Genomic DNA, 13093 nt, shown 5'->3' with positions numbered 1-13093 from the left:
GTGGCTGTGTGCCAGCAAAACTTTACAAAACAGGTGGCCAGCCAGATTTGTCATAGAGAAGTTGACACCAAGCCAGGACTTAGCAAAAAAGCACTTTGTTCCAAAGGCTGGCTTGAAGTGTTCTCCAAATCCTCTCAAACATAATAAATATAGTAATAATGTATATTATAATAATTAATATATGCTATTAATAAAATATATGTAAAAATAAGGCAAAATCATACTTGTAATAATTGAGGGGGAGAAGGGGGCCAGGCAGTCACAGCCCTTGCATTCCCCACGTCCAAAAAAAAAAGAAATGGTAATGATATAGATAAATGTGTAACATTTTTTCTTGTTATTTCAATCTTTTAGGAAGATAATTGTTTAAACAACAATAAAATAACAGTGTGCGGCTTACAACATATATAGAAGTAAAATGCATGACAACAATAGGACAAAGTGCTGATTTGCTTGGAGAGGAGGCAACAGTGGCAGGGTGAGGGGTTGGGGGGTGGTGATCCAGGGGCTCTGTGTCTAAATAATATGTTAAACTCAGTAGAGGCCTAGAGGTTGAGTCAAGGTCTCCCACTGGTAAGTTCAAAGCCAGTATTTTCTTTCCTGAGGAAAAGGAAAGCAGGTGTAGACTGATTTGAACAGGTTTGGTATGGATTTCCTCAGCAGTGATGTAGGTCAGTGTTTGATTCTCCCTTTGAGTGTCCCCTTCATTGGGTCCCCAGGCCATCAGTACAGCAGGCTTTGCACACAGGCCTGGCCTAGCATAGGCTGAGATTGGGGAACAGGTGTTCAGGAAGGTTCCAGCAAGTTGGCCCTCCGCAATCGAGAGGGACACAGCTATGTGAACACTCAGATGGCAAAGCCCCACCTGGCTTCGTGGTGCTGCCTCTCCAAGAAGCTAATGGGTAGGTAGCCGCCCCCTACACGGGCCTAGGTGCTCTTCCCTAACTCTTCTTATTTGACCCCCAGTATAAGAACCCAAAGAAAATGGTATATATATCTATAACCACAGGGAGACAAAGATATTTCTAACTATAAAGCCAAAGCCAGGAGTAAGACTTACTTTGTGCCAACATTGTATCAAACAATCGATTTGCCTAATATTTTCATTGATTTGCTCAATTATTTTGACATTGTGTAGATATAGAACTTGGAATTATTTCTTTCTTCAAAAATTGAGGTTGAAGTATTTGGCCTTAAAGATATCAAGCCTAAAAATTATCAAAAAATGTGTTCTTAGGATAAAATACAACTGAGAGAGGAACTAATTATGGTCTGGAGCTTCATTAGCTATAAAAACCCATAGATGCTGTCTGGCTCCTAGTGCTTTTGTGCTCTGTTCTGACATAGGATTTTGCTTCTGACACCGCTGGGAATGCTTCAGATCAATTGAATTATTTATTCAAACTCGTAAAATATAAATTCATTTCTCACTCTATACAATCATTCCAGAAATTAGTACTATTTTGACCAAAAGTGGGGATTCTCTTAAAAGGCAGCACATGGTTTTTATTTGGAGAGACATTAGGTTGATAACAGTCTTAATCTGACTTGAGTACAATGAAAATCTTTTTAACGAAAATGGAGGAGCTGGATATATTATACTCTACAACCTGTTATCAACTTTCCAGTTAAGTGAAAAAGTCCTGCGTAGAAAATGAAGATTAACATCAATTACATTTCTTTGTGAAACATGTTTTTACCTAATCTATTTGACCCTAGCACTTTATAAGAAACATATATATATATATATATATGTTGCATAGTTGACAAATGCTGTTAATGGATAACTACTGTACTAATCTGCCTGGTTATTGTATGAATGAACTTCTACTAGTTTATACCGCAATAAGAAACACGCACAGATGTCTCAGGCTTACAACAACAAAGGTTTATTTCTCACTCACGGAACATATCATCTGTGGCTGTGTTCAATGCATGTTTATTTCAGAATCCAGGCTGAAGAAACAACACCTATTTAGGACACTCATCATTGTGGTGAAGGGAAGGGAGTGTAATAATTGAACCAGGCAACAGGACTTGAGTCTCTTTTTAGATGGTACATGTTGATTACACCTCACATTTCATTGGCCAAAGCAAATCACATGGTTAAACTCAATGTTAATAAAGTAAGAAAGTCCGTGCCTCCTATATGAAGGGACTGCAAGCCACATGAAACTGTGTAGGATACATAATTCTCTTACAGGAAGTGTGATGAATAATTGAGAACAATAATGCTATCTGCCACCATTACTAAATGGGATGCATCTGATGAAGAAATAATTCAACAGACTGTTCTGCTCTGATCATTCAAATAAGACCAACCTGATGGTTTATATAACATCCTTTCAAATGTTATCACTGTATTTTCAATTTAAGAATCATGAGACTTCTAGTAAAATACAAACCATTGCTACTCAGTGCTATTGTGTGTGTGTGTGGTTTTTATTTTTTATTTTTTTGGTTGGAAACATGGATGCGGGAGAAAAGTCTCCTTAACAGGATCAATCACTAACTAGTTATGCCAAAGACAGTGACTCTTCTCCAATAACAGCAGTGCTCTAAAGCATTTCTTCCCACATATGGCTCACATGTTCTTACTAAAATGCATGGCAGCCACCACCATTCACAGTTCCTATTACTGTCTGTAACTCTGTCCTTTAAAATTTGTCCCCTACTCAAAATCTTTTCTCGAGAAGAGCTGTCATTGATTTTCTCCCATATTCCATTGAGATGCCACATTGTTTGAAGCAGAATGTCAGAGAATATCCTTCCAGCAACTCTTCTGGCTTGTAATCATCCCCACACCTTCACTTTGGCTCATCATACAGGAGCTAGCTGGTTCTGCTGATGCCACACACTTGTCTTCAGCAGGGAACTGTTTTTGAAGAGTCCTGCTACCATAAGTCTTTTTTCGTAAGTCTTTATTTGTGATTCAAGAATTTTGGTGTGATGTCAAGTTTTATATTTTTTGAGAGTGACTGAACTCTGCCAGAATTTCAAAGACTTTAATTTTTGTCTATAGCTTGATGCCACCCTGTTTTTCAGTTTCTGTTATGATATGATGGTTTTTCTGATAACTATTGTCAAATTTTCTTTATTAGTGCATGTGAGAGAATTATCCCCATCCCAACCCACCCTGCTGCCTTTAGAGAGAAAACTGTCATTATCATTGGACGAGATGAGTCATCAAAGAGATTTTGGATAATGGACAGATCTGATTGAGTAGATAAAGGTGAGATTATTCATTGGGTTTAGAACTTGTCTCTCATCTTTGCCAGGCACATGAGGGGAGAGTTTGAGGTTTCCAAAAGATAAAAAACCAGCAACTGAGTGGAAGACCCAACAGAGAGGAATAAACTTTGAACTTGAAGAGTCAGAAATTCTTCTGCTTGCCCCTAGTGGGATGCTGACACAAGATGGAACTCATGCTATGAGGACTTAGATAAATGGAATTGCTGAAAAAGCAAATGTTCCTTAAATGCCTTCACAATTCACCAGCAAAAGGGCTTCAGAAACCCTTAAGGAACCATGAAAAAGGGTCAAGGCTAAAGGCCCCATCTTCATCAACGTGAAAGAGATGATTAGTCAGTGAATACAGAATTCCTCCAAGGAATTTTGAAACCAGAGAGGGAACTCTCTCTCTTGTCTCTAGGTGATTAGGAAAAGGCAGAACTCAAGAAGCTAAGTGGTGTTGGCACTAGTTAGGGCACTATGCCCACATCCTGTGATAGAAACCAGTAGACAGTTCCTGGAAGAGAGAGAATTCTGTCAGTTCTGGTATTGGTGCCTGCCCAGATCTTGCTCAGGTTAGCACTCTGACTGCTGAGTACCTCACCAAGTATCCAACTCAGACCTTGCAGGAGCAAGGCATGGAGATGGGAGCTGTGTCAGCCAAAGTCACTGAAAGCTAGTTTCTTAGAGAAAGGTTTTGTGTTCTGTAAACTAAAAAAAGGGAAAGGGAAATCTCATGCCCCTTTCTCCATGGAGATGAAGTTGATATCTTTGTCAGACGTCAAGAAATTTATTAGACCACAGTTACCTGTGGGCAGGGTCACTGTGATTAAAGACATGCATTTTCTTCTCCTCCTTGCTTTCATGCAGAAGCTGACATATACCTCTGCTCAAAACACTGAGGTATTTTGCTCCTTTGGGGTACTTTCTCCTCACTCACGGAATGAAAGGAATCAAATGAACAGGGGCCTGCCTCCTTGGGGAAGGCTGGGTTATCTTTCTCTCTCTCCTTTTGCAGTAGATGCTTTAGTTCCTTGGTTAAGCCCCTTGCAGGGAGAGTGTAGTCTTGCTTGGTCTAGGTAAAACTACCAATTTAAGAAATCTTTCTTGTGGTGGCCAGAAGACAGACGGTGCATTTCTAAAATGGTGGCAGCGATGGTTGTGGATATTCCTGAATCTCACCAACAGCGGTGTGGGCAAGAAGTGCTTTGAAGTGAAAAAGTGGAATGAAAAAGTGGAAAATCTGCGCCTGGGATATTGTGGTTGACGACTGTGCCATCTGCAGAAACCACATTATGGCTCTTCGCACAGAATGTTGAGCTAACCAGGTGTCTGCTACTTCTGAGGGGACGCTGTTGCGTGGGGCATCTGTACCCGTCTTTGCACCTCCACTGCATCTCCTGTGGGCTCAAAACACAACAGGGGTGTCCACTGGGCAACCGAGAGTGGGAATTCCAAAAGTATGGGCACCAGAAAAAGAGAATTCTTCCATCAAGCTCAACTGTTTTGTTATTCATTTAATGACTTGCCATCCTGTTACTTATTATAAATTAGGTAGAACCACGTCTTTTCTGCTTTGTCTTTTCATTTTGCTATTCCTGCAGCCATACTGTATTCTGTGTCAAATAAAATCCAGTTGGATTCTTAAAAAAAAAGAAAGAGGAAAAAAAGAAAAAAAATCTTTCTTGTGTCCTGGAAATTTCTATGAAGAACAGAATACACCAACCTGAACCTGTTCCAACCTGGCTTCATTCTATTGCTTGGAGAGAATTAACTCATGCTCCATGGGCAACATCAAAGAGGCAGGATTTTCAGGGCTACCAAATGTGTTCAGTGGTGTTCAGATTCCAGGTCTACAAATGCTTGCCTTTCATTTGCTTCAAATGTCTGCTCGGGCTTATGACTGGATAAGCAATATACTGTGTAGTGGACTTAGAGTAAATACATTAGACAATCCATGCTCTACAGGTGTTTTACATATAGGATTCTTTTATGTGTAAAACTGGAGAGAAAACAGCTGTTCTACAGCCCCTCTTATTCCAGCAGAATAATGGAAATATATTGCTCCCTGCTTATTTCCTCTTTCTACTGCCACAAAGATCATATTCACATGATTCCAGAAAATCCATTTGATGATGGGTGAATACTACAAATTAATTTTGTTGAATTTCTGGAAGTTGCACCCAACTCTCCTGTCCCCTTTGAAGTGCTGCACAGAACAGCAATTTGCTGCTGGCCTTCTGCAGCCTATTTTGTGGTAGATGAAAGGACCAGCATCATGTAAACCAATAAACTGTTTAGACTCTCTACATACATTGCTCTCTTAAGGAACAAGGCTGTGTTGGCCAAAGGTGGCCCATAAATCATAATAAGAACAAAAAAAGGGTGGTAAGGTAAACAGTACTACATGGAACTTGTTTTTAGGCTTTCAGACTCAGTGAGAGGACTTCATAAAGTAGGATATTATGATATGGGAGCTAGCTGCTAGATCTTTGGATGTACCTTGATCAGGAATCTATTACCTTGTGCCAAGATCCTTGAGCCCAGATGGTAACCCTAGAATTCAGCTGCTCGCCAGAAATTGTTCTGCTAGTTTGATGGCCTTGTCTGTTGGGAGCAGAAAGAGAAGAATGTAACATTGAATTTCGAGCATTCCTAGGGACTTCAAAGGACATCCATGAACTGGCAGCATCTGCTACTTTCTGATTACTTGTCTGATTTATAGCAAAGTTTAGATCCAAGAATTCTCTAAAGATGAGTTATGAATATGAATACTTCAGGTAAACTAAGTCATCAGCTCTGATCAGAACTTAGTGAATTTTTCTTTAGTTTAACTGAAATACATTTCTGAAATATATTTTGACATTCAGTGCTCTTGTAGCATCATTACACTCTAGATTCAGAAGTGAACATTTCTTTTCCCAGGATTTCTGGCTTTGAGTAGTGATTGGAGCTCAATATTATGTAGATGAGCCAATGACTATGTCAACACATATAACTCCACATATATTTATTGAATATATAGTACTTGAAAAGCTGAATCAAATAATGGATCCTGCTGGGAAAGAGATTAAGGTCTAAATATCAAAATATCTTGATGAAACGTCAAAAATGTAATGTCCAACATCCAGATCTTTAAAAATTGAATTTTTTCCAGAGTATTATCTTCATAGGACAATGTGAATTCAGCCTTCAAGTATTTATTTACACTCAATGCCCAATTCTGTTACATTTTTCCAGGTTTAAACAATCTCCTCTATTCAATACAATTAAAAATCCATGTTACTAATACCAATAGTGTATTTCAGTTCTCATAATACTCTGCTTGATAAAGATACTTTCTAGACATTTTTTCTTCTTCTTTTTAAAAAGAAAATTCATAAAGAATTCAAAAAGAAAAATCAAAGGAAAAAATAATGAGAATCACCCTTCTAAAGTGTACAATTTAGTGGTTTTTGGTATATTCACAAGATTATGTGACCATTACCATTTTATAATTATAGAACATTTTTGTCACTCCAAAAAAGAAACTCTGTGCCCATTAGCAGTAACTTCTCATTCCCCTGTGTCCGCGGGGAATGAAAACCACTGACAACCACTAATCTACCTTCCATCCCTATGGATTTGCCTATTCTGAACATTTCCTATCAATGGAAGCATACAATACGTAGCCTTTTGTGTCTGGCTTCTTTCACTTAGCATAATGCCTTAAAGATTTGCGCATGTTTTTAGCATGAAACAGTATTTCATTCATTTTTATGGCTGAATAGTATTCCATTATATGGATATACCTCATTTCATATATCTATTCATTGGTCAATGGACATTTGAGTTGTTTTCAGTTTGGGGCTATTATGAATAATGCTGCTATGAACAATTTGTGTACAAGTTTTTGTGTAAGAATGTTTCAATTCTCTTTGGTGTATATTTAGGAGTGGAATTGCTAGGTCATCTAATAACTCTGTTTAACTATTTAAGAAAACTTCCAGATAGTTTTCCAAAGTGGCTGCACTACTGTACATTCTTATCATCAATGTACAAGGGCTCCAGTTTCTCCACATCTTTGCCAACACCTGTGAATCTTTCTCATTGTAGCCATTCTAATAAGTGTGAAGTGATACCTCACTGTGGTCTTGATCTGTATTTTCCTAATGGCTAATGAAGTGACATGAGCATCATTCATATGCTTATTGGCCATTTGTATATTTCCTTTGGAGAAATGTCTGCTGAAGTCCTTTGTTCATTTTAAATTGAGTTTTAAAATCATTGAGTATCAAGAATTCTTTATATATTCTGATTACTAAATCTCTATTAGATAGATGATTTGCAAGTATTTTTTCCTCTTCTGTGGTCTGTCTTTTCACTTTATGGATGGTGTCCTTTGAAATCATTTTAGCATTAAAGATTTGTAAAGCTCTCTGGAGTATCAGCTATTTATAGGTTTTGATAGTTTCTTACAGGGCATTTTCAAAAAACAAATTGCTTAAGTTGAGTTTGAATTCTCCAGTTGGTAATTAGTATTCTGAACATGAAGCAAGGATAGTTTTTAACCAATAGTGAACAGTATATTTTATCGTCTGATTTTAGTATTACTTTCTCTCCATGGTTTTACAGCAATGATTGGATAACCAGTATTTTCAGCTTTACCCTCTTATTTCTTGGCACTTATTGACTTGGCTTTAGTCAACTATAGTTGTTAAATTTGAATTCTGTTCTTCTGTCACCTATAATGCTCCCTTGCCTACTTGTAAATAGAAGTATGGAGCTATTTTATTCAGAAGTGGTCAATGAAATTACTCAGCAGAGAAAAATAACTCAAATGAGTAAAGTCTGGCTTCATCTACCTCATTTTTGAAATTAGTATAATTTCCAACTTAGAATTCCTGTTCAAGGAAATATTGTCTGTCTTTGAAAATGTTACAGGGGGAAAGAAGCAGATATAGCAATGCACCTATATTCCTCAAAGACACTCAGACCTAAGGCTATTCTCCAACCTAGCTTCTGTGGAACTGCCATTCTAACAAGCAAGAATGTGAATTATTAATGCACCATAGCATTGTCACCAACAGACCACAAAAATCTATTTTAAAAATTCTTTTACATACATAGTACAGATTCTGCTGTGGCACTGTGTGCTCTAAAAGCTGCAGATACATTTTAGAAAACACTGATGAAGCCATTACTGCTCTGTCCATTTGTTCATAGTATATATCATTATTCAAGAAATTTAAGAACCATAATGATGGAAAATCACACAGAAAGAAAAGAAAAGGAACATGGACTCTGTCAGAAACAAGGGCTACATTTTTATTCAAGAGGTCCCTAATGATGGAAAATCACAGTGAAAGGCAGAGGCGAAACTGGGATTCCATAAAGGACCTGACACACACCAGTAGTACAAGTAGGAGAACAGTCATAGCAGACGCGTAAAAATAAAGAAAAACAAAATTAACGAGAGACAAGCTGTACTGGGGCTGACGGGCAAAACAGCAACAAATCACAGCGAATTCTGAAGATTAATTTCAAAGAATCTTCTGAAATAAGCAAGGAGACAGACAGCATCAATATTAATGAAGCTGAAATGGAACTCCAAAAGAGCCACAGCATAAAATGGCACATGAATGTTTTGTTTTTAAATGGATTGTAGATTGGATCACAGGACCATCAGGAAAATGAAGGGACATTCACAAGAACATCATAACAGGGCCAGCTGTGTGATAAGCAATTAACAACATCAGTGCTAAAATCTCCAGTGCAAAAGAAAAACATCAGTGGTGAAATAAAAGAAAATGTCAACAGTCTGCAGATGAGGTAAAAAGAAGTGAAGAATAGATTTTATTGAGACTCAATAGCCTGCACTGTGTCAATATCGAATGTCTTTGATAAAATGGACAATAGGCATTCGAAGAAAGATCAGAATGGATTCCATCTTGCAGTGCACTCAGTTTCTCTTCAGACTGTCAACTAAGGCAGCCCTGGAATCAGCCCAGTGCTTCCACTGCTTAAACTACTTGCTGGCTGTAAACCAGATGCTTTTGGAAGCTGCATTACTTAGACAGGCTTCTAGAGTTCTGCAGATGCATCTCTCATGCATCCCTGTAGGTCAAATTTTAAAACAAATAGTCTAGATATGTTAGTAGGACTGGTTACTTAGAGGAATGGTATAGTAAACATTTTTATCGAATGAACTATTTGCTATTAAAAGGCAAATTAGCATATCCCTGTTGGTTTTATGGAGTGCTGACCTCCAGATGGACAGGCCCAGGGGCTGTGTCTCAGTGTAGCTGTGGCAATTCCACTTGGCATTTCCATTTCTACGTGGTACCACAGAGGGAGAAAATAACACCCACTTCAAGCTTCTTCTCTCTTCCTATAGCTCTGCAACATTTATGATCGCAGGTTGTCGAGCTCTTTTAACCACTAGCTGAGCCAAAGCCTGTTTGCTGGGGAAGGAAGAGTATAGGGAGGTTCACTTCCCATCCACAATTAGAAAAGCAAGTCGTGTCTGGCACAAAACAGCCTCTGGAGGGTTGGGTTCTTTGCAGTCTCCCCCAAAAGATGGATGGGAAGTTACGAGCATTTCTGGGGAACTTAAATCAAGGGGCCCTTTCACAAAGCTTTGCTCTCTGAACTGCCTTAAAGAAATATTAGCCGTGTAGTAATTTAAAAATATGTCCACAGATTCTTTGGTACTCTTTCTTCAAGAACTGGCACTTAATGCTCCTCTCCTCAACAACGGGCTGGGCTTAGTGACAAACAGAATATGATGAAAATACTGGGGCATGATGTTGGAGACTAGGTCATAAAAGGCACTGGGGTGAAGGCAGGTATAGCTCAGTGGTAGAGTGGATGCTTAACATGAATGAGGTCCTGGGTTCAATCCCCAGTACTGCTTTTTTAAAAAAAAATTAAATTAGAAAATAATTTTTTAAATTTTTTTTAACATTTTTAATTGATTTATAATCATTTTACTAGAAAATAATTTTTAAAAGATATTTCCAGAGGAAATTAATAAAATACTCTTTAAAAAAAAAGCATTAGGCTTCTTCCTTGCTCTCTCTTGAATCATTCACGTGGAGGGAAGCAGTGGCCATCTCATGAGGTAATGTCAAGAGGGTACTAAAGCAACACTATGGAGAGGGCCATTGGTTGAGGAATTGAGCCTCCACACAGCAGCCAACAGGAGTAAAAGGAGGCCTCTGTCAAGAACCAGGGGAGTGAGTTGTCCTCTAGTCCCAGTTGCCCTCAGATGGCTGTAGCCAGGGCTGACATCTTGAATACAACCTCATGAGTCCCTGAGCCAAAATCCCTCAGCTAAATCTCTCCGGAATTCTTGACCCGCAGAAACTGTGAGGTAATAAATGTTCATTGTTTAAGCTGCTAAGTTTGGCAGCGATTTTCTATGTACCATAGATAATTACTAGAAGCCCCTACCATTTATTTGTAGTATTTATGTGCCAGGCTCTTGTTTGTCAGACAAAACTTCTCTGAAAAGGTCTAAGATCTTTAATTTCAATGCGCAGATGAACCAGCCTGTTAAAAATGCTACTTTCTGTGGCTCATCTCCTGACATGCGACCTATGAATCTATATTTTAACTAGCTTTCCAGGTGATTCTAATGCAGTTGGCTGGAGCATCTTATTTGAGAAATATGCTTAAGCCTTTACCAAAAAAGCACATCTTTTAAATAAGACCCTCTGGGCATGTTGCTCCTTTTAGAAGAATTATTACATTATTATTTTAAAAATACTACCCAAAGTCTGTATTGCGGTTTCTGGAAAGAGAAGAAGATAGTGTACCCTGATGGGAAGATATTTTTAGAGACCAACAACTTCTCAGACCAGACCATTTAAGAGATTGTCTTCTTTGTTTTGGTGGACACACTGGATAGGATACTTGCACTCCACAAGGAATTTTGGAGTTGTATTTAGGGTAGTTCTATAGGCAAAAACCTAGACCTCACTTTGCTCACAAGTTTATCTAATTATTAGGAGGTAAAGGCAGAACTATCTCAGAGGAGCAGAGAGTTGCCAGCATGGTAGATCTGAGGGTCCCTGAGGCTCTCCCCAACAGAAATCTCCTTCAGTCTCATTGGATAAGATAAACTCACTCTCCTATCTCAACTATCTTTTAAAAAACATAAATACTTTTGGGAAAGGTAACATTCTTAACCATCAGTCCCTCAAAATGAGTGAATGCATCTTTTTTTTTTTCCCCCCTGTTAGTCTTAGAAAAGAGTAAGGGAGTGGAGTGAAAGAATGGCTATTTCATGAAACCTATGATGTTATCAGTCATAAAGAGCACCTTTATTTGGTATATTTTTAAAAAAGAAAAAAACACTTCCAATTATAATACTGGAAGATGCCATCAGCTGTAATATACATTTTTGAGATATTAAAATGTGAAAAAATATATATCTTAGAGCAGATGAAATGAGAGCAATTTTATGGCTGACAACATGGTTATCAACCACATATCCCTAGTAGGGAAGAGTCTAGATAATGAAACGGTTTCTCACCTTGGAGTTTCAAAGTGCTAAAGATTATGATAGAAAGTAATATTGAAATTTTAAACTATTGAGGGGATTATTTCATTGGTTTGTGCTTAAAATCAAAGCAACAAAAATGATTCCTAATACTCAATTTTTATGATCTTACAGTGCAACTGGAAGTCATCAGAAAGATCACAGTGCTTATATACATACAAGTTTCTTTCTTAAAACATGAGCTTTTCATTCATTCATTCATTCTCTGACATCACTCTGAACTCAGTGGCTTGGCAAAGGTTTGGGGTGGGATTGCTGGGGGTGGGGAGAGCATAAAAAAGAATAATTTTATAGCCTAAAGGTATACTTATCATTAATAGGAGATTATCCGGAATACAATTCTTTACTGGGGTCCTCCTACTACACCTTCCTGTTCCTCTTTCTTAAAGCTTCACCTCTCACTCTCAGAGGAAGTAGACACCATCAGACCCAACCCCCTCAATGTCTTGGCAACACCCCTTTAGCCTGCACTGCATCTATAACCTCTATTCCTCCAACTGTGGAGGAAGAGGCATCTTCCCTCCTCCTGTGTAAGGCCAACCCCTCTATCTGTGCCCTACACTCTATTTTCTTCTGATTTCTCAGAGAACTCACTTAAACTATGACTGCTTTTCCCTGTTTCTAACTTTAACCAACTCATCTCTACTGGCTCCCTCCCATCCGTCCACATTTACGCATCCTCAAGGCTGTCTTGTTTTAAAAGTTCTTTGAAATGAATACAAAATAGTGAGTGCAAATAGGATGAGTGAAATTATAGAACCCAACAGAGCTTAGATGAAAGTTCCTGACTCTTTCAGCTGCAGAAAGCATCTTCCTAGACAGCCTCTGTGCCCCATATGCTAGCTATTCACTCCTTCAAAACAAATATTTGCTAAGCACCTTCCAGGGTTGTAGCGGAAAGCTGGAAATGTTTTCATTCACCAGAGAAATAGAGCTTGGTTCCAAAATTGCAACTGGAATATATACTTTTCATGGGTTTCCTAATTAGAAAGTTAAAGAGAGAAGCATGTTTTCTTTGTAGTTGGGAAGGAGTAACCATAAATAAGGACTGAAATGCTTAGTCACTTGGATGAAGCCTTACCACTAAGGCTACTTATTCTCCTTCTTGTCAATAAGAAACAGAACTGGAAGTATGGTAACTTTTAAAGATTCTTTATATTAAAACATTTCTATATTTAAAACAGACAGCCATATTCCTGTACATGCAAATAATCTGTTGTTAAACATGAATTAATGCAATTTAAAGATCCAATTTCTTTTTAAAAAACATTTACAACAGCATCAAAAATGTGAAATACTTTTCTGACTAAAGACAGG

General features: G+C 38.1%; 1 long non-coding RNA gene and 1 pseudogene across 1 annotated transcript in view; one reads left to right on the top strand and one right to left on the bottom strand.

Moving 5' to 3' along the window:
• Nucleotides 1-4368: 4368 nt before the first annotated feature.
• LOC102532850 (E3 ubiquitin-protein ligase RBX1 pseudogene) lies at nucleotides 4369-4710 on the top strand (annotated as a pseudogene).
• A 12-nt stretch (nucleotides 4711-4722) lies between these two features.
• The window catches only part of LOC140696398 (uncharacterized), a 28507-nt gene continuing 20136 nt past the window's right edge, over nucleotides 4723-13093 (bottom strand). The window contains exons 3-4 of the long non-coding RNA XR_012072672.1: nucleotides 5754-5838; nucleotides 4723-4874 (exon numbers count right to left, since the gene is read on the bottom strand). This is a non-coding gene — a long non-coding RNA (uncharacterized lncRNA). The remainder of the gene's footprint in view (nucleotides 4875-5753; nucleotides 5839-13093) is intronic.

Source organism: Vicugna pacos, chromosome 5 (assembly GCF_048564905.1).
Source record: "Vicugna pacos chromosome 5, VicPac4, whole genome shotgun sequence".
NCBI classification, from domain to species: domain Eukaryota; kingdom Metazoa; phylum Chordata; class Mammalia; order Artiodactyla; family Camelidae; genus Vicugna; species Vicugna pacos.
This window is presented reverse-complemented; position numbering and strand designations above follow the sequence as displayed.